The 18,678-nt window shown below is 40.5% G+C and overlaps 1 long non-coding RNA gene across 4 annotated transcripts in view; it reads right to left on the bottom strand.

Annotated features, from left to right (window-relative positions):
• The window catches only part of LOC149016325 (uncharacterized), a 29,098-nt gene extending 11,450 nt beyond the window's left edge, over window positions 1-17,648 (bottom strand). For 2 of the 4 annotated variants that reach the window (XR_016173722.1, XR_016173723.1), the window contains exons 1-4: window positions 17,429-17,648; window positions 14,278-14,685; window positions 14,139-14,174; window positions 12,749-12,813 (exon numbers count right to left, since the gene is read on the bottom strand). This is a non-coding gene — a long non-coding RNA (uncharacterized LOC149016325). The remainder of the gene's footprint in view (window positions 1-12,748; window positions 12,814-14,138; window positions 14,175-14,277; window positions 14,686-17,428) is intronic. The other 2 variants (XR_016173724.1, XR_016173725.1) reach the window with 1 other exon arrangement.
• Window positions 17,649-18,678: the final 1,030 nt, after the last annotated feature.

The raw sequence follows: 18,678 nt of genomic DNA, 5'->3' as shown, positions 1-18,678 counted from the left end.
CAAGAAGCATGTTCGGAATAAGCTTAAGAATCCCACTTGGACTAAGTCCAAGAGTGACGTTGAAGGCGGCCAAGTCAAAAGAGTTAGTTACAGATAACTACCAAATAAGGCTGTTCTGAGAATTGGGGAGATGAGTTATCGAATAACGACTCTATCTGGTTCGCCAAAGAAGGAGCAGTAACTCCAAAGATATTTCACTCACTCTTCAACTAACGATCCGAAACTCAAGGAAGCGCCACTCCAGGTATCTTCTATATAAACCCACATCCTACATGGAGAAAGGTACGAGATTCATCTGATCATTTATTCATTACATTCTTGAGAACTCTCTCAAGAACTCTTATTGTTGCCTAGGCTCACTTGGGCGTCGGAGGCGGTTCCCAGGCCAAAACTTGGCCGGACCGTTCTTGTTTTCTTTGTAAGTGCAAGCATCTCAGCTATTCCTACTTGGCTGGGGAGCTCTTAAGGTGGTCATCTAAGTATTCGGCCCTCGAAGAAGTTCTAGAAGCAACAAATGCCAAGTTTTGGCCAGGGAACCACCTTCGATGCCCAAGTTAGCCTAGGCAACAATAAGAGTTCTTGAGAGAGTTCTCAAGAACGTAATGAATAAATGATCAGATGAATCTCGTACCTTTCTCCATGTAGGATGTGGGTTTATATAGAAGATACCTGGAGGCGGCACTTCCTTAAGTTTCGGATCGTCAGTTGAAGAGTGAATGAAATATCTTCGGAGTTACGGCTCCTTCTTTGGCGGACTAGATAGAGCCGTTATCCGATAACTCATCTCCCCAATTCTCGGAACAACCTTATTGGGTAGTTATTTGTAACTAACTCTTTTGACTTGGCTGCATTCAACGTCACTCTTGGACTTAGTCCAAGTGAGATTCTTAAGCTTATTCCGAACATAAGCTTCCTCCCGAGGGGGTCAATAAGCTCTCTCCCAAGGGGGTTTTCTGTGCCTCTCATGAGAGAGCACCGTTCCTCCCGAGCATGCAGAAGACACATGTCCCGAGGGGGTATGTGTTTTACTCCAGAAGGGATTTCTCAGAATCCTCCTAAGAGGACTTCCCTACCCCGAGTGGGGGTGTACGCTCCTCCCGAGGGGGAACCCTCGGGCTATATTTTCTCCACAACAGAGCCCCCATTCCGTGTGATCGGTCTCCCGAGTGTATGGAATGCTTTTCTCACACCTCTTTGAAGGTTTTCTCTCTTGAGGAAATCCCAATGTGTCGTCTTGAATGATAGTCATCATTTCTCTAAAGTCTCGTTAAAAGCTGTGGTTTTTAACTCCCAACCATTGCATTAATTCGCCTTTATTGCCACTTCTGATATGCCAACGGTTGTGTAATCTCAGCCGTTGAGATACCCGATCGTGGGTCGTGCGATTGAAATCTTGAGCCCTCTCAATCTCAACCGTTGTGTTTGTTCATCATCGGTCGTTGGATCGTGACCTTTCCTATACCTGATCTAAACCGTCGCTTTGCTTGATTTCTAATCGTTAAATGTGTCTTTTCATTTCCTCCTCCTCACTATAAATAGAGGTTCAAATTCATTTTTACACTTTTGCTTGCCATCACTTCCTCTTTGAAGTTTCTTTTTGTAATATCGGTTCTTGCGGCCAAATATTTTGAACTTGTTTTGTTTCTGTAATATTTTGTAGAAGATTAGCTTGTAATCATCTGCGTATCACTGAGGCATTAAGCTTTTATATCTCCCGATTATCTTCTCAAGTCACTCCCCTAGCGGAATGCCTTAGAGATTGTTGATACTTTGAAACCCTTGATATTCTTATTTCAGACTGTGAGATTTCTCCAGAGTGTTCTCCCATTATCTGTCCCGAGTGTAACACTTCTGAGTGAAATTTCTCTTATGTGAACCTTCCAAGGGCTTCATAGAAGCTCGTGTATTTTTCCCGAATGTCCACCCGAGTGGCTTCCCAAGTGTAAAGCTTTTGAGGGAGTTCATCTTATGAAAGCCTTCCTTGGGCTTCATGAAGAGGTTGAGAGATTCTCCTGAATGGCTACCCGAGTGAGTACCTGAGTGTGACGCCTCTGAAAGATCTTATCTTATGAGAGCCTTCCTTGGGCTTTCATAAGAGGTTTAGAGATTCTCCCGAATGGCTACCCGAGTGACTTCCCGAGTGTGACGCCTCTGAGAGATCATATCTTATGAAAGCCTTCCTTGGGCTTCATAAGAGGTTGAGAGATTCTCCCGAATGGCTACCCGAGTGTGACGCCTCTGAGAGATCTCTACCCTTTGTGGAGTCCTTTCTTAGGTTTCTTTGAAGGGTGCTCCTGGGTCCTTAAACTTGTTATAAGTTAAGAAATCTCTCGGACTCTTCTAAATCTTAAGAACACTCTTGGGTTCTTGAATCTTGTCAAGAACTCTTTAGGGTTCTTTTTTTCTTCGAAGGGCGCTCCTGGGTTCTTAAACTTGTTATAAGTTAAGAACTCTCTCGGGCTCTTCTAAATCTTAAGAACACTCTCAGGTTCTTGAACTTGTCAAGAACTCTCTTGGGTTTTTTTTTGCTTCGAAGGGCGCTCCTGGTTCTTAAACTTGTTATAAGTTAAGAACTCTCTTGGGCTTTTCTAAATCTTAAGAACGCTCTCGGGTTCTTGAACTTGTCAAGAACGCTCTTGGGTTCTTTTTTGCTTTGAAGGGCGCTCCTGGGTTCTTAAACTTGTTATTAGTTAAGAACTCTCTTGGGCACTTCTTGATCTTAAAAACGCTCTCGGGTTCTTGAATATTGTCAAGAACTCTCTTGGGTTCTTTTTTGCTTTGAAGGGCGCTCCTGGGTTTTTAAACTTGTTATAAGTTAAGAACTCTCTCGGGCACTTCTTGATTTTAAGAACGCTCTCGGGTTCTTGAACTTGTCATAAGTCAAGAACTCTCTTGGGTTCTTATTGATTTGAAGAAATACTTGTGTATTCTTCGCTGTAACTTTCTTTTTAAGAAAAAGGATATAAAGAATGTAAGCGTAGATTTTATTGAAAATCAAATGGTCTTTCGACTTGCTTGCAAGTGCTACACATCTTGACTAATTCTACTGATAGAATTTCCGAAGATTCATGGAATTCCAAGTTCGGTCTATTGTCTCACCTGTGGCTAAGTTTTATAGCTTGTAAGTCCCTGGTTTTGTCTCTTGCTCTACGAGATATGGCCCTTCCCATATTGGTGAGAGCTTGTCTTGGTTTCTTGGGTCTGATGCCGCTACTTTGCGGAGCACTAAGTCACCCGCACGATGTCTTCTATTTTTTACCCGAGCATTGAAGTATCCAGCTACTCGGTTTCGATATCTTTGATTTCGGTATTCTGACATGCTTATCACTTCGTCTATCAGATCAAGATTGCTCTTCAAACCTTCTTCGTTTGATTCTTTATTGAAGTCTGTGTATCTCTTTGACTCTGCTAATACCTCTACCGGGACAAGTGCTTCTGTGCCGTAGGCTAGCCGAAAAGGAGTTTCTCCTGTAGGAGTTCTGGCTATGGTGCGATATGACCAAAGGACGCTCGGTAGTTCTTCTACCCACTTGGCCCGACTTGTCTCCAGAAGCTTCTTTATTCCATCCAAAAGTGTTTGATTGGTTATTTCAACTTGGCCATTGCTCTATGGATACGCCATAGACGACATTCTATGCTAGATGTGATATCTTTCACAAAAATGCTTGAAGTCGGCTCCGACAAATTGCCTTCCATTGTTAGTCACAAGGATCTTTGGAATTCCAAATCTGTAGATGATCATTTCTTGAAAGAACTTCTGCATTTGTTTCTCAGTAATGGTTGAGAGAGGTTCGACTTCCACCCACTTAGTGAAATAATCAATTGCCACGAGGTCCATGACCAAATATTCTCTATTGTTGGTGGCATTAGGAAGCTTTCCCACCAGATCCATTCCCCACATGGCGAAAGGGATTGGACTGGAGACAGATGTAAGAGAGACAACCGGAGTTCTCGGAACAGATGCATGAAGTTGACATTGCTTGCATTTTTTGACATAATCTACGGCATCTTTCTGAATAGTCAACCAATAAAGTCCTTGGCGTATTATTTTGTGGGCCAAAGCCCGACCTCCCATATGCGCTCCACATATTCCTTCGTGTACTTCGGCTAAGGCATATTGAGCTTGAGAAGGACCAACACACTTTAGGAGAGGCTGTGTGACTGATCTTTTGTAAAGTTGATCCTCTATGATGGTGAACTTCACGGCTTGGTTTTTAATTGCCTTAGCCTCCTTGATATCTTTTGGAAGGATATCATTCTTCAAATATGCTATGATTGGATTCATCCAACTAGGCTCTTCTTCAACATCCATCGCCTCGGCCTCCTGAATACTAGGAATTTCCAACTGTTCAATATATACGGCTGAGCCTAAGGTTGAGTACTTGGATAAAGCCAGCTTGGATAACTCATCTGCTACTTCATTTTCCTTTCTTGGAATTTGCTTTATTTCGAGCTGATCGAAATAATGGCGACATTCATCAATTTTGGCTAAGTAATTTGCCATTCTAGTTTCTTTTGCCTCGTACACGCCGCAAACTTGATTTACGATTAACTGAGAGTCGCTTCAGACTTCCAATTCTCGGACTCTTAGGGCTCGGGGAAGTCTTAATCCTGCTAGAAGGGCTTCGTACTCAGCCTCATTGTTGGATGCTCTGAAGTTGAATCTTAAAGCGTAATGAATTGTGAATCCGTCCGGGCTGATTAGCATTAGCCCTGCTCCACTCCCAGAAGAGTTACTCGAGCCGTCAACATACAAAGTCCATAACTCCCGACTGGGTTGGTTTTCTTCTCTCGAAGTGGACATGCTATTCTCAAGAATGAAGTCGGCCAATACTTGCCCTTTTATAGCTGGACGAGTTCTGTACTCGATTTGGTATTCGCTTAACTCAATGGCCCATGTTACCATTCTTCCTGCTTAGTTTGGTTTCTGTAGTATCTTCTTCAACGGGAAGTTGGTCAAGACTGCAATTGGATGTGCTTGGAAGTATGGCCTGAGTTTCCGAGATGTGATTACAAGGGCTAAAGCTTGTTTGTCCACATCCGGATATCGCGTCTCGGCATCCACTAGAATATGACTTATGAAATAAATAGGGTTTTGTGAAGTACCTTCTTCTTTTACTAACACCGCGCTTACTGCTGCTGGAGAAATGGCTAAGTATATGAATAGTTGCTCTCCCGTTGAAGGTCGGGCTAAGAGAGGTGGTGACCCGAGCTTCTCCTTCAACTTCTCAAACGCTTTCGATATTTGTCGGTCCCAGAAGGTGTCCTTTGCCTTCCCGAGGTCTTTAAGAGCCTTGAAGAAGGGCAAACATTTTTCACCCGATCTCGAAATGAATCTGTTTAAGGCAGCTACTCTTCCTGTTAGGCATTGGATATCCCTAACTCTTCCATCTCGAGCAAGGCTTTGATTTTTTTCAGGTTGGCCTCGATTCCTCGTTGGGATACCATAAATCCAAGGAATTTCCCAGAAGAAATTCCGAAAGCACATTTCTCTGGATTTAGCCTCATCTGATATGTTCTCAACATATCAAAGACTTCTTTAAGATCTTCTAAATGACTTCTTCGGACAGTACTCTTAATGAGCATATCATCCACGTATACTTCCATATTTCTTCCAATTTGGTCTTTGAAGACCTTATTTACCATTCTTTGATAAGTTGCCCCAGCGTTCTTCAACCTGAAAGGCATTACATTATAGAAGTAACTTTCTCGATCCGTCATAAAGGCCGTGTGCCTCTCATCCTTGGGATTCATCACAATCTGATTATATCCTGATTAAGCGTCCACGAAGCTCAATACTTCATATCCTGCTGTGGCGTCGATCAACACGTTAATCCGAGGAAGTGAGTAGCAATCCTTTGGGCATGCTATTCAAGTCTGTGTAATCCGTACACATTCTCCATTTGCCGTTAGCTTTCTTCACCATTACTACATTTGCCAACCAAGTTGGGCATTCTATGGCAGCATGTTTCTCGAGCGAAAAATTCCTTCTTTTTTGGATCATGGGAATTGCATCTTCCCTAATCCATAAGATGTGTTCTACAATTCTTCGATCAATTCCTGGCATGTCTTCGGCTGACCATGCTAATACATCAAGATTGTTCTCGAGAAACTCAGTCAGTTCTTCCTTGAATTCTGTAGGTTGTTCTGAACCGATCATGGTCCCTCTCTCGGGAAAATCCGGATGAAGTTGAATTCGTTCAAACTTCTCAACAAGTTCGGCTCTCTATATAGCTTCTTCATCATGGTCATCTCGAACTTCAATACTCATTGTATTGCCCGATCTCTCGGATCTTCTTACTTTCTTGAGATAACTCACATAGCATTGTCTTGAGAGTCACTGATCGGAAAAGCACTCCCCGACCCCTGCTATTGATGGAAACTTCAACTTCATATGTCTTGGAGAAACCACAGCCCCTAAGGCGTTAAGAGTTGGCCTCCCGAGTAAGACATTGTAAGCTGAGAGGTCCCGCACCACCATGAAGGTTGACTGGACGACAGCATCCCGAGGAGGTGTCCCGATCCTCAGATCCAATTGGATGGTTCCTTCGGATATGGCTGACGACTCGGTGAATCTGTATAGACGAGTCCCACATGGGGTCATCATCTCATCTTCAAATCTCAACTTCTTAAATGCTTCATAAGATAGCAAGTCGGCGGAAGACCCCGTGTCCACAAGAACTCGGTGAACTTCCCGATTTGCAAGTTTCACTTTGATAATTATTGCATCGTCATGAGGAGAAGTTACGCCCTCGAGATCTTCATCCGTGAAGGTTATTGGATCTGGACATAAGTCATTTCTTCATTTTCTTGGCAACTGCATCGATCCCACGAACTGCGCTTTTTGCTTCGCCTTCTTAATGGATTCCTCGGTTGGATTTCCTAAGACAATGTAGATGGGAGAGAATTCCCGATGGTCGGGTTTCTTCTAGGGATTTTTATCTGCCCTCTCGGGACTTTTGGATCTGAGCCTTTTTGTTGATCTAGGTGGGGACTTCTCTCGATCTTGCCGCTTCTTTTGGAGATACTTTTCGAGATGCCCTCCTTGGATGAGTTTCTCGATCTCAATCTTAAGATTTCTGCACTCATCCATATGGTGGCCGTAGTCCTTGTGAAAGCGACAATACTTTGTCATATTCCTGTCTTCGGGTCGGGCTCTTAGCTTGCCAGGCCACTTCAAGAGATCCTTATCTCGGATTTGTAATAGGATTTCTGACCTCTTAGTATTGAGAGGTGTAAAGTTCTCATTGGCGAGTCTTTCTTTCCAACCTCCTTTTTTTTCATCTTTTGCCCGAGCGTTTGAATTCTGACCTTTTTCTCCATAATTCTTCTTTTCCTTCATCCCCCTTGTGGACTCTTCTCGGGCTTCGATAACTTCTGCAACTGTTGCTTGCTTTTGGCATTTCTTAAGAAGAGCTCCATAAGTCTTTGGCTTATCTAGAAGCAATACCTCTAGCAAGCGTCTTTGGGTTATTCCACTCCATAGCGCATTGTATGCCACCGTATCATCCAATTCTTCTACCTCGATAGCCACTTTATCGAATCTTAGAAGATAGTCTCGAACAGACTCATTCGGTTTCTGCCTAATGGCAAAAAGGCTATCTGCTGTCTTCTTACTCCCGATGCAACTTCGAAATCGGGCAATGAATTTTCTCCCAAGTTCCCTGAAGTTTCGGATGGATCTTGGCCGTAGGCTAGAAAACCACTTTATTGCTGGGCCTTTGAGAGATGCCGAGAAGGTTTGGTATAATAACTCATCCTCTCGGCCAATCACAGCTATGACAGATTTGAAATAACTAATATGTTCACGAGGATTCGATTTACCTTCATATGGAGTGAACGTTGGCATTATAAAGTTAGGTGGAAGAGGTGCTCTCATGACTTCTTCTGAGAAAGGTTCTCTGTCAACCACGTCATAGTCGTCGTCAAGGTCCCGATCATCAAGCCTTCTTTCCATGGCATCTAACCTTCTCCCGAGACCATGCGCCTCTTGACGTTCTTGTGGAGACCGAACACTTCCAAGATCAGAATATTGGGAAGTTGGTCCATGAGAAGATCCAAACTGACTAACCGATCCTCTCGGGTCATCAGATCTGGAATAACCTCTTCCATGGCTTTCGCCTTCGTGTTCTCGAACACTTTCATTTCGGCATTCTCTCATTGGTAAATCATGAGTTTGCCTGAGCCCAGCCAAACGATTGAACACACTTCCCCTAGTCCGATCTCCTCGGGGAAGTGGTTCTTCAATATGGATTCCTTGAGATCTTTCTCCAACTCGTTCGGCTATTCATCTGGGTTCTCTAGGATTTCGCCTTTCTCGAACTTCGTTCATCGGACGTTGCTTATCCCTAGTCTGCCGGATAGCTTCACGCCTTCGTCCTTCTTGCAAATTTAGGGGATCTGGATGGTACCCCGACTTGATGGACTAAGTCTCGAACAATTCCTTGGAGTTCCAACATTTGTTGTTGGACTTCCCTTTGCATATTTTGTAAATCGGCCACTGTCGCTGGAATCGGGGGTTGATTCGAACCTCCTTCTCCAAACGGAGTTGGAATGGTTAATGGGGGATTCTCTGGAATCCCATCTCGAACTTCTCTGTAATAGGAATTTGTTGATTTGGAGAAGGGAGAATTTGTTCTTCAACACGTCCGTTTTCTATCTCCCTTTCTCTTGCTCGAGTGAGAACTTGATTGAAACTTGTCACCTGATGAGACGTACGTCTCGTCATGACTTTTTGTGACAATTCCCACAGACGGTGCCAATTTGTTGCATCTAGAACTTCTTCGAGGGCCGGATACTGAGATGACCACCTTAAAAGCTCTTTAGCTAAGTTGGAATAGCTGAGATGCCTGCACTCACAAAGAAAACAAGAACGGTCCGGCCAAGTTTTGGCCGGGGAACCGCCTCCGACGCCTAACTCAGCCTAGGCAACAATAAGAGTTCTTAAGATAGTTCTCAAGAACGTAATGAATAAATGATCATATGAATCTCGTACCTTTTTCCATATAGGATGTGGGTTTATATAGAAGATACCTAGAGGCGGCGCTTCCTTGAGTTTCGGATCGTCAGTTAAAGAGAGAGTGAAATATCTTCGGAGTTACGGCTCCTTCTTTGGCGGACCAGATAAAGCCGTTATTCGATAACTCATCTCCCCAACTCTCGGAACAGCCTTATTGAGTAGTTATCTGTAACTAACTCTTTTGACTTGGCCGTCTTCAACGTCACTCTTGGACTTAGTCCAAGTGGGATTCTTAAACTTATTACGAACATGTTTCTTGAAGGGGTTAATATGCTTCCTCCCGAGGGGGTTTTCTGTGCCTCTCATGAGAGAGCACCGTTGATCCTGAGCATGCAGAAGACACATGTCCCGAGGGGGTATGTGCTTTACTCTAGAAGGAGATTCTCAGAATCTCCTTAAGAAGACTTCTCTACCCTAAGTGGGGTGTACGCTCGTCTCGGGGGGCCCTCGGGCTATATGTTCTCCACAACACATTGCATTACTCGGGTCAATAACCTATGTAAGTTGTCTCAAAAGTTCATTTAATAGTCCAGCACAACACCCCCCCCCCCCAAAGGAAAATAAATATATAAATAAACCAAATTTGAAGTTTCAAGCTACAAATATTGCCAGCAAAGTTTCAAGGACTTATTTTTACTCTACAGGGACTGTTCTATGGTTTAGCATGGGCACCTTTGGTATGTAGTTATATACATTCTGATGTTTCCAATTATGTGCCACATAAAGCTTGGAACAATACATCAATGCCTAACTTTAAAAGCCTACCTGAGACTAGGATGCCTGGAATAGTTTGACCAAGACAAATTCTACAACGGAAAATAATGCCAGAAATGACTATTTTCCAGCTCAACATGACCAATTGGGATCTCAAACTTGGATTCACTAGATCCTTTAGTACTGAATGAATAGTGTACAGTTTTATCACTAATTGTTCAAGTGCTTTGATATGGTAGCCATCCTAGCTATGCTTTTTAATCATCATCAAGCTTTGGTGAACCAATTAAGCGGCTTCCAATCCATAAAATCACTTTTTGACCATTAAAATGGAACTTTGCAGGTGCTCATATCTTGGTGCCTCATTTGGGTTGATCCATGTCCTAGTGAAAGCATCTGTAAGGATAAACTTCTTGTCCATACAAGTTAACCACGTCAATTAGAGACTTTATAGATATTTTGCTTGTTCTTATTGGTTTCATGTTATTTGATAGAGTTATGCTGTTGTTTCAAAGGCAGCAAGCTCGATGAATATCAATTCAGATCACCACCAATTTCTTTGGTAGCACATAATGCAAGGAAAGTAGGTTCCCTATGGCTGTTGTCCCTCGGGTTGATAAAAGGTTTTTACCAAGTTTATCAAGGATTACCCACTCTACCTCAGACCAACTACTCCCAAAATCAATTGCCCATTTATGTTCTAAGAAGTAAATAAAAAATATGCATATATGATATAGAAGATGCCACACCTGGATCATATACCATGTACATTGTCGGTTCTCTCTTAAATCTAATATGAGAGATAGTCCAGATAATATATTCTAGAAAAGAAGTGATGGATTCTTGCCTGGATTAAGATTCACATCCTTGTTCCTCCACGAAGTCGTTGCCGGAAAATCCTCCTCAAACTTGCAGGAAGAGAAAAAAAAATCCACAATCCAAATACCATTGTGGATGGATGATTGAAGAACGAGATCGAACTAGGAAGAAGAAAACCTCCACGAATTTTTCTTCTCTTCTTCCTTCGTTCCTACGTTTCTTGTGGAGAGAGAGAGAGCCGTTTCTAAAAAATCTCTTAACTCAATTGTGTGTTAAGTAGGTCGGGTCAGCGGTTACCAAAATATATCATCATATTTTGTAACCGCCTAATATGTGAATTTACGCAATTGCCCTTGGGCATATTCAAAATTCCCAACATCTCCCACTTGAACAAGGGCAAGTATCGATCTCTCTATCACAGTGTGTTCCAAACACACATGTATATCCCAAATATACACATTTTGATCTCTCTAATATGTATCCCATATACATAGACCACTTGTGTCCCATACACCAACATCCACAAGTCATACTGGTAAATGGGTCGTGCGACCGATGATATACCTGCAGTCGTGAGACCCAAACTAGAAACCTTCTCAAAAGGCTAGAATGGTTGCATCACTCAAAGAAACACCTTAAATAAGCATTAGTATACCACAATGTCCTATGTTTATTCAAACTCACCAGACAAAAGGTATCTTGATCCCTCTGAGAGATCACATTTTTGTCCTTAAAATGTTCACTACTGTAACTAATACAACTGGCGCTAGCAAACACTCTTACAGTGTAGTTGAATCAAACATTTCCTTTTGCCTCATACCATCACTTCACTTAGGATTGACTCCTTTCCCAGTAATGCCCCTTTAGAATGAATCAATCATGACCATAAGTAACACCCAAAAGTAGCCACATCAACTCCTCGTTTCATGACATCATCAAAAGTCACTAAGGACACTAATGGACCATAACGTCCATGACTCACACATTGAAAGGAGCAGGGATCCATCCTCTCATTTCCAATGGTCGCTAAACACACATAGTATGATATACGTGCTATGGTGGAGTATTCTACATACAATAGAACGTATGTCTCTCCCAACACCATTCATGTCTTGGTCTAGTAGCACCACTTGCGCCTAACCCGAGTTTCTTTATTGTCGCTACCCCAGCACCACATAAAGTACTCACACCTGGCTTCTATAGGCAACATGAACAGTGGGAACATTCATGTCGATTCTCTTCATCATATAGAATCTCATATTGATTCTAAAATCAAGGCAATAACATGATTTTGAATCGACCTACATAAGGTCATTCACAATCCGTCTCATCTCTGCTCGCTACCAAAGCGACAAAGGCGAATGCTCGTTTGGGGCTTACAACTGCAGGTATATCACCGGTCGCACGACCCATTTATCAGTATGACTTATAGATGTTGGTGTTTGGGACACAAGTGGTCAATGTATCTGGGATACATAGTAGATAAATCGAAATATGTATATCTCGTATATACATGTATGTCTGGGACACACTGTGACAGAGAGATCGATATTTGCCCTTATGCAAGTGGGAGATGTTGGGAATTTTGAATATGCCCAAGGACAATTGCATAAATTTACATAGTAGGCGGTTACAAAACACGAGGATATATTTTGGTAACTACTGACCCACTTAACACACAATTGAGTTATGGGATTTTTTGGAAACAACTCTCTCTCTCTCTCTTTCTATCTAAGAAATGCACGAAGAAAATCCGTGGAGATTTTCTTCTTCCTAGTTCGATCTCGCTTTTTGACCATCCATCCACAATGGTATTTGGGTTGTGGATTTTTCTTTTCTTTCTGCGAGATTTAGGATGATTTGCCGGTGACGATTTCATGGAAGAATGAGGATGTGGATCTTGATTTTCTTCCACTGCATCTTTATTTATTTGGTAAAAGCGAATCCAGGTAAGGATCTATCACTTCTTTTTCAGAATATATAATCTAGACCATCTGCCATGATAGATAAAGAGAAACCTACACATTTAATGAATGCTCTCGAGAACACCGGAGTCATCATCCCTACCCACCTGAAACAAGATATCCTCTTTGAATTCTTTGCAAATGGAATAAATTCTTTCCTTGGATGGAAGGCATTACTATTAACATAAATGGACTTCAAAGTGAAGAACATATTAGTGTGAAAGAGCTTTACCCAAAACATGGAGGAAATGTAGTGTTTGCATCACACCATCTTCCACTACCGACTATGGAAGTCTCCTGTGGATAGAAGGACCAAATCCAATAAAGGTCATTTCCCAATGCACAACACTAATACTTCTTAAGTACTTTGCTCTAGTTACAACAAAAAGTACTTGTTCTCAATTTTTTAAGCCTATTGATCTACTAATTTTCATGAAGAGATTAAGAATCAACAAAGACACCATATTCAACTAAGCAGATTCCTTACCACACAAGAAAATTAAGCAGATTACTGATGTTTATAGGACCTTCAACTTATTCATCAAGATAAAAGAGCACTATATGACAATGATTCTTAAAACATGCAAAGAGAAGTGATTTAGCCTTCTATGTTGTATTCTATATACTTGCTGCTTTAAAATGGGTATTTTGGCACTTGTATCTGGGATGGATTATATATAAATACAGGCTCAATTGGGTGATGGGTAGGAGATTGCCTCCCAAACCTGTATCTTATTTTGGTTTCAGAAAAAAAAGTTTCACTTCCAAGCTGAGTTGTACATGAAGGCATGTGTGGTCAATAATAAAGTCGATACAACAAGCATTTCTATGTTCAAAATATCAATTTAATTCACAGAAACAAAACCACTTAACAACGTAGAAGTCCAAGCATTAGGCAGCAATCACTCTCTATATTCATAAGATCAAAGTGAATAACTGAAAAATAGAATTTAATTTGAACTTTGAGGTTCAGAAGAAAAGTCATTTTGTACGAAGTATGTCACTAAAACAACTTTGAGGAGCGATATGGTACAGATTAGAGGTGCTATAATGATAAGCAGTAGGCTTAAATGACCTGGGGAGAAGAGTAGAGAAGAATCAGAGACGGCCTCACATAAACAACTAGTTAACACTTAGAGCATTTAAAATAGGTGGCCATAACAAGTTTTTACTACACTGCATAAGGACCCAACTAAGCAAACAACTAGAAAACTTCTCATGGATTCAGAAGAATCATGAAGCAAACGGTAAGGTCAGTTTGACATTTGCAAGCATATTCATTGCATACTCAAACATCTCAAGAAAAAAAAGTTGGACCTGCAATGAACAGTATGTGACAATTTAATTTGAGACTTTGAGGTTAATTCTACCACCAATTAAGACTACTGTATGTGTTGTAACATAACCTTCCCTTAGTTGGACCAGCTAAGGGATGTAAATCCAAGTTAGTGGTCCTGGAAATAATCCCCATAGGCAATGCCTCACTGCCTTCGGGCTTGGGTTGATTCCAAAACAGATACAAAGCATAAATCAGAAAATTTTCCAACACACGTTTAACTAGATACCAGGAAATATGGCTGAAACTTTTTAGAGTAGAAAAGTAGAAGGTAGAGGAAACTGACCTTACATGGATCAGTTTCAACAATCATGGATTGATTCTATAACAGATAAAAAGCATATATCAGAAAAGTTTCCAATGATGTTTAACCAGATACCAGGAAACATGGCTGAGTACGAAGGTAAAAGGTAAAGGAAACTAACCTTGCATGTAGCAGTTTCAACAACAATTGGGACATCATCATTAGTACTCCATCTCGCAGAACTCTGTGTAACAGCCTAACAGGACCCGATATGATTCAATGAGTTTGAATAGCATTCTTTATGAATGGATATCCTTAGGGTGAAGAGGAATACTGACAAGCTATAGAAAAGTCACCTTCCTAATAATATCCTCTCTTTTTTAAATCCAAAGAGGTATTGTCAGCGAGGCTGCAGAAGGCAACCCTCAGGCTTTGGGAGGGAAGAAGGAAAATTTTCAAGATTTCCTATTAGGTTTTCAAGATCTAACATATACCCCCAATGCTCACCAAGCCTTCTGAGATCATCTGCCAGTTCAATTGATCCTGGTCAACCTCAAATTTTGTCCGTTGGAAGATTCGACTTTGGCTTCTGAAAATATCCAAACGAAAACAAACTGAATGTTATCATCAGAAATTCAATAGACAAATCCATTCATTTCAAAATCTCTCTTGGTATTAGAAGACATGTCAATATGAGAATGTAGCTAACAGATAAAATATATTCTGTCTATGATAATTATCAGATCAGTGACAACGATAGCAACAGTGTACTTCACTTTCCTGCACCACATGTTTCACTAAAAGATGAAAGCCATCAACCTAAACTTCTGGAGTGAATTAACACACCTTTCAATTGACTTAATTGGTCTATCCATATTGAGAATTATGGAGCAAAATAAGCTTCAAGTCCCTTTGAGTACAATCTTCTTGAATAAATCTCCCTAAGAACTATGTCATCCACACCAGACCAAGTTGGCCCTCTTGGGGTGCTCTCCACCCACAAGAACCTCTTTGAGTATGGGTTTATAAGACTCTTACAGAATCCTCAGCCCTTTCATAGAGTAATCCCCGCAAGAAAACACAATAAAGTTGCATTTAACATGGTAAGCAATGCCAATGAATAATTATCCAAAAAGAAAAAAAGAAGACAAAAGGAAACAGTTGTAGTGAACAAAAGTTAAATGAATACATAAATAGGAAATATGATGCTTCTGGCCCAGAAGCTTGCAGCATAGATATCAGAGACTGGTTGGTAAAACCCAAAACTGAATCAAAACAGAAACAGCTTCCCAGACAGACATTTAGATGAATATAAGTAAGAAGAATTAGACTTTCAAGGGGTTTTGGCCAGAACTGATTCAGACCTCTGTTTAGGGTTAGAACTGGGATTTCCAAATTAGCAACATTCATTTGAGATTAACTAAATGGCTCTCCCTGTTTTCCTCCCTTCCAGGGACATGATCATTTTCCAGCCAAAAATAACTAAATAAAAAGATGGTAGCATGGACCACGTTGTATTTTGTAAAGCTGTCTCAAACTTCATTTAATATTCATGCTAACCCCAAATTTGCAGTGATTAGGCCAAGATAGACGTGTAGGTTTACTGACATGTAAAATTTTCTTATTCTGCCTAAGAGGCAACTTGAAACACGGCAGAATAAAGGACACCCAACCATGAAATTGCACTGCAAGATTTTCAACCTCATGTATGTGATATTGTCCTAATTGTTAATTATACTTTAAAATTGGGAAGTAACATAATGTTTACTTCTACTGCCCGTTGTCCAGGTCTTTACATGGCCCAAGCCATGCCATGCACCACCCTGTTGACAATAGAAATTTTTTGGGCATGTTGGAATCATATGTCAATTTGGTAACATTCCTGCCAATCTGACAGCAAGGTTGAAACTTGGTTCACAATTCAACTTTGGCAGCTTTGGGGAAACTTCAGCTCAGCCACGGAAATTTCAAGAAGAAAAGTCCTAGCCATGGTTTCCTCGAATGATAAATTTTCTTACTAAATAATTCATTATTTGAAGGTTTTTCTTCTGTAATAAAAAACTTTATCTGAACCTAGAATCTCATCTTTGAATATCTATTATCTCTTTCACCACTTCCCTTTTTCTTTTTTCCTCATTCCCAATGCTTTTTTTAGCACAGAAATGTTGAGCAAATGGGTTTTTCTTGCCAGTTGTGTTCATGTAATTACCATGCTATTGTTCATTATGCTGCTGCTTGAGAAACTTAGAAACTTGCTACCTATGGCAGCTTCTAAGAACACAGTGGATGCAAAGACGACAGAGGATGCATGCATAAGCATCCACCATAGCTTCTGTGCCATAATATAACCATTACCATTAATTTGTAGAAACTTGTTATCTGGCTGAGAATACAGATTTAAATTGTTGTAGGAATCCTTAGTACCTCAGCCTTCTTAAATAATGTGTGCACTAATTGATGTCCACAACCTGGTTCTCAAGTACTCTTTTCTTAAGATAGAGGTTCCATTTTCATAAGGTGTCCACAACAACCCCCACCCCCTCTTTTTGGATTTTGAAGTTATTCGCTGCTGTTGTTTCTCAAGGTTTCCTCTAGTAGGAAATCATCCTTGTGATATCTTCTCTTGAAGTGGGTTTGGTTTTCTCAATACATCTGCTCACATGTATGATAAACCAAAGAAACTGGGATAATTGAAAGGATGATGCCAAGTTGAAATTTGGCATAGAACGGGGGGAGATCCATTACGAACAAGAAAGACAGTTACAGTTTGCACTAATAAATCTCTGAATTCTACAGCCGTGGGAGGCATCAAGGATACAACCATAATAAATGAGATCACCCTAAACATAAGCTTCTATCTGCAATAATAGAAAAGTCACGGCTTGCAAGTTGGAAATAAAACTAAACATTCAAACATATGGCTATCAATCAAGTAATCAGCCACTCCATCATGAGCTTCACCTACTGAGTCTATTAGATGCAGAATCCGAAAAATGGGAAAAGTAAATAAATTAGGAAGTATTTCGCTCCATTGAGAACTCAAAACAACAGTATTGTGCAGCAATGCATTGAGAGAGGACAAAAAAAATGCTAACTTCTTGAAGAACCTTGCTCTTCTGTGACTTATAAACTCTCTTTATTGGCGAAATACTCAATTGTTTTCTTATTCCTCTACTAAAAATCAAATGGGCAAAGAAGAAAAATCAATATCAAATCCAAATTGAATTGATTCCCCATAAAACCTATGATGCAATAAATAATGATTTCAAAAGCAAAGAAACAGGGCAAGCCCAATATCATTTTCTAGTGTCTATTGGATAAGTTTTTCTTACCTCCATTGGGCTTCAACTTCAGTTCAGAACGATCCTCACTGAAACCCAACTACGCCAGCGAATGTGGAGAAAAAGGTAAATCGATCTAAGATAGAGAAAATCAGATGCGAGTGAAGGCAAAAAACACATCTGATATGGAAAAGCAGTTATCGATAAAACCCAATGGAACTCGTAGATTTAAAACCCTCTCTAACTACCTCCGAGATAGTTGAGTGGAGGTTTCCACTTTTACCGGTTATTTTTTTCCATCTTTTTAAACTTAATGCCGTTTAAATTGCGGGAAGGTTAAACTAACTAACAAAAGTAATGGGAGAAAAATTAAATAATTTATTGGACGATCCAGATTTAATTCATCAAATTTGACTGTACATGATTAGAAATGTTCAGTTAAAAGAATTTTAGGGCAATGGAGCATTGAGCATTTTATCATTGAACATTTCAGGGATCGATAGCTTTGAATGATGTGACATGATTCAGCTTTGTTATCATGATTTATTTTTTGTAACAGGAAAGGAATAACCATACCTTTTAGTAGGGCTCTCGGAGTGACCTTGACATATTTTACTTAGTGGCTAAAATGACCCAAGCTAATGGTGGAGGATTGCCCACAGAGACAGATCCTACTTCTCTAGTTGGGGTATTTCGGTTTCTTTTGCCTAGGTCAAAAGTTTTGTCCATTATTGGCTACCACCGCCATGAGGTTGGATCCTGATCAACTGTGATCGTTCTCTCCAAGGACATATTGGAGGATATGGTGCTATGGCTCGGAATTGCAAATGTGATGTTATTTTTGCTTGTTCTAGTGGGTGTGCTAATGTGAGTGTTTTTCATGCTGAAATGCTTGCAATTTGGTGTGGTTTTTTAATTTGTGCGACAATATTGCTGTAATAAGGTTTTGATGCATTTAGACTCCCAAATGACAATTAAGACTTTAGGGTATTTACCGCCCACATTGGGGGATATTACACATTGTTCAGGATATTCTTCACTTGAAATCTTTGTATTAAAGATGTATTTTGGTGCATGGAGTTAGGGAGACTAATAAGTGCGTAGATTATTTAGTCGGATTGGCAACGGTGGATCAATAAATTTTGTTAGATCCTCTCTCTTTGCCTACTCAGCTCTCTCAATATGTTGTAGAACCTAATCTTGTATGTATTCTATTTATTTTTATTAATATAAAGTCTCATTTTCTTTATTAAAAAAAAAAAAAACAAATTTAGAGCAGCCGGATCCTCTATCCACGTGAT

This window comes from Hakea prostrata, chromosome 5 (genome assembly GCF_041222555.1).
Source record: "Hakea prostrata isolate BN-2017 chromosome 5, UWA_Hpros_2, whole genome shotgun sequence".
Taxonomy (NCBI): domain Eukaryota; kingdom Viridiplantae; phylum Streptophyta; class Magnoliopsida; order Proteales; family Proteaceae; genus Hakea; species Hakea prostrata.
Note: the sequence above shows the minus strand (reverse complement) of the source record. Positions and strands in the feature narration are given on the sequence as shown.